Source organism: Carcharhinus amblyrhynchos, chromosome 19, assembly GCF_965287045.1.
Source record: "Carcharhinus amblyrhynchos chromosome 19, sCarAmb.v2.hapA, whole genome shotgun sequence".
Lineage (NCBI taxonomy): Eukaryota > Metazoa > Chordata > Chondrichthyes > Carcharhiniformes > Carcharhinidae > Carcharhinus > Carcharhinus amblyrhynchos.
The window spans coordinates 22,422,323-22,425,949 of record NC_137342.1 but is presented as its reverse complement, the minus strand read 5'-3'; the positions used below and the strand labels follow the sequence as shown (position 1 = coordinate 22,425,949).

Here is a 3,627-nt window from a genome sequence, read left to right as displayed (position 1 = left end):
TTCAAAATAAAGCTAAAATGAATAATCTTTGATAGGTTTGCACACTAAAATTACCATTTTGCTTCAAAACGACAATGCTGACTATAAAATCATAGGCCAGAATTTACTGTCAATAATGTTAGGATGCATGGTGCTCAGTTTTATTTATGTGCAAGTGGCAGGCACTGCAAAGCCTGGCAAGGAACAAATGCAGAGTTTTTTTTCCATGATAAATACTGTATTTTGTTTTCATAGGAAGCAGAACAAGATTGCATTTCTATACAGAATGGCAACAACGATTCCAGAATCCCAGTCAGTCGAGGGTGAACCTGTCAAACAGATATTCTCCCATGCCATTGTCAGGGGATCCCGGTCTTTTCAGGTTGATGATGTGATCTCCAAGCTTCTTGATCATCTTCACTTGTTCATCCAAGTTGTGAGTCTCCAGGAAGTCACACAGGTGAGGGTCAGTGTTCCCAGAGGAGAGTTTGTGCAGATCCAGCAGACTCTGGTTCACATTCTTCTCCATCTGCACAGCTCTCTGCATTGCCTCCAGACCATTGCTCTCATCCTGCTCTGGCTTCTTGACATCCTCCAAGATGACACTGCCTCCAGGTTTATTCTGGAATTTCATCAAGTTCTCAGCATGTTCCCGTTCCTCATGTGACTGCTCCTTGAAGAACTCAGAAAAGTGACTCAGGGCAACATCATCCCGGTCAAAGTAACAGAACATGGAGAGGTGAACATAGGAAGAATAGAGCTCCAGGTTGATCTGCTTGTTAACGGCATCCTCACAGTCCTTGTGGTAGTTCTGATGCACTTGGGAAGCCATCTTCACTGTTACTGACACCTAGAAAGTTCTAGAACAAATGCAGAGTAAACATGAAAATCCCAAAGTTGCTGTACAAGGTGACTGACTCTGCCATTAGCTTTGCAAAAATGATATCATGCTTCCTGCCTCATCATTCAATTGCATTGAATGACGGGAAATTCCTCAATTTGCATGGTAGATACAAAACAATTAATTAGTTAACTGGATGTGAGGGAGATGATGGCGTACTGGTCATGTTATTGAAGTAGTAATAATCCAGAGACAAGGTGTAACACTTTGGGTACACGGGTCCAAATCTCACCACTGCAAATGGTGAATCATAGAATCCCTACAGTGCAGTAGGAGGCCATTTGGCCCATTGAGTCTGCACTGGCCACAATCCCATGTCAGACCCTATTCCTGAAAACCCTCATATTTACCTGCTAATCCCCCTGACACTAGGGTTAACTTAGCATGGCCAATTAACCCAACTTGCACATCTTTGGACTGGGAGGAAACCGGAGAACTCAAAGGAAACCCACCCAGACACGGGGAGAATGTGCAAACTCCGCATAGACAGTGACCCAAGCCAGGAATCGAGCCCAGATCCCTGGCGCTGTGAGGCAGCAGTGCTAACCATTGTTTGGGTACACTGAGTTTGAATTTAGCATGGCCAATGCACCTAACGAGCATGTCTTTCAGACTGTGGGGGAAAGCTGGAACACTTGGAGGAAACCCATGTAGACACAAGGAGAATGTACAGGCTCCACACAGAGTTATCCAAGCTGGGAATCAAACCTGGGTCCCTGGCAGTGTGAGGCAGCAGTGCTAACCACTGTGCCACTCTTGTTTTTCATTTGCTGCCAACTTAATTGCAAATGTACAATTTAATCTGACAGCCAAGTATTTCAATGAATGTACCTGGGCGGCATGGTAACACATCGGATAACATTGCTGACATACAGCCCCAGGGACCTGGATGCGAACCATGGTTTGGGTCACTATCTGTGTGGAGTTTGCACATTCTCCCCATGCCTGCATGGGTTTCCTCCAGGTGCTCTGGTTTCCTCCCGCAGTCCAAAGGTGTGCGGGTGAGATGGATTGGCCATGCTAAATTGATCCTTTGCGTCAAGGGGCTAGCTAGGGGAAGTGCATGGGGTTATGGGGATAGAGCCCGGGTGGGATTGTGGTTGGTGCAAATTGGATGGGCCAAATACCCTCCCTTTGCATTGTAGTGATTCTATAATTCTACGATGAGCAAAGACATTGAAAAAATTGATTTCTACCTTTGGCCATTAGGAATCACGATACACCATTAATCTGCTTCCAAATTACTTCCCAACTTTCAGCTCACCATCGGGAAGTTGACAGTTTCCTTTTTACACAATTAGGTTTCCTGCTCCCATAGCTCCATTAAATTCTGCCCTGCAAGTCTGTGTTGAATAAAATCTTCTGCCCTTCATTTGAATCAGTGTGTGAGACCTGACACTTGAGTTTTTATGAGGTGCAACATGCGGCTGTCCATCCCCATGGCAAACAAATCACAGAGGCCTGTCTCCAGGCAGATTTTAGTCTGATTTCACACCGTTACCCACTCCGGGGCATTCTGTTCTATCTTAAATTTAAAAAGACAATTTAAAACATAACTGCCTTATAAGGCCTTGCACTCATAACACCCTGTGGCAGCTGCTCAAAGATTCTGATCTTGTGCTAGCAACATCTTCCATGCAACGGATCATATGGAAATTAAACTGGAAAAGGAAAGTCTTATCATTCAGCAGCTTGAGTAAATCCTGGCCCATTCTCATTTTCTTACAAACCTCTATCAACTTAAACATATCTAATGGAATCCACTGCATCTAAATTGCACCTTGCTGTTGTGAAATAAGACTTCTAGGATCTGCATAAAATCCAAATCTAACAAGTCATAGTTCTACACAGAAACCTCTGTTATGTTTTGTGTTTAATATTCCATGAATCCACATACAAATTTCAAGTAAGCTATGGATTTGATAAGCTAACTTTTCCTGTGCAGTTCCTTTTTTCCAGTAATAATGCTTGTAACAGTCCATTTGTTCACATGCAGACCTGTGTTAAAATGCGGATTTAATTGACCGTGGTTTTATTGAGTTGTCACAGGCAGGTTACTTAAACTGTGGATGGCAAAGCTGAATTCTTATCCTGTTTCAGTGAACATTATCTAATCTGGTGCTCAGCTCCCCAGTGACAGTTTTTAATGGCCCTGCACTGCTCTGTGTAGCGAACTCAGTGACTTCAGACTGTCTGCCCCATGCTCACTTTATTATATATAGGGAGGCTCTGTAGTACAATGGTAACTGCTGGACCAGAAACTCTGGGTTCGAGTCCTACTTGCTGACCACAGAAAGAGCATTCAGTAGAGTTCAACGGGCTGATAATCAGCTCAGAAATCCTCCCACCACTTCCTCACTATTCCCCAAAGGGTAAGGACAAACAGTATGGATGGCACAGTGGCATAGTGGCTAGCACTGCTGCTTCACAGCACCAGCGACCTGGGTTCAAATCCAGCTTCAGGTCACTGTCTGTGTGAAGTTTGTACCTTCTGCTTGTGTCTGCGTGGGTTTCCTCCGGGTGCTTTGGTTTCCTCCCACAGTCCAAAGATGTGCAGGTTAGGTTGATTGGCCACGCAAAATTAACCCGAGCATCGGGGGAATCAGTAGGATAATGTGGGGGTTACAGGAAAAGGGCTTGGGTGGGATTGTGGTCGGTACAGACTCAATGGGCCGAATGGCCTCCTTCTGTACTGTAGGAACTCTACGATGATGAAAATATGCTAACAACATTTTTATTATATATTA

The 3,627-nt window shown here is 44.3% G+C and overlaps 1 pseudogene; it reads right to left on the bottom strand.

The window, feature by feature from the left end:
- Positions 1-292: 292 nt before the first annotated feature.
- Positions 293-811, bottom strand: LOC145355614 (ferritin heavy chain, oocyte isoform pseudogene; annotated as a pseudogene).
- Positions 812-3,627: the final 2,816 nt, after the last annotated feature.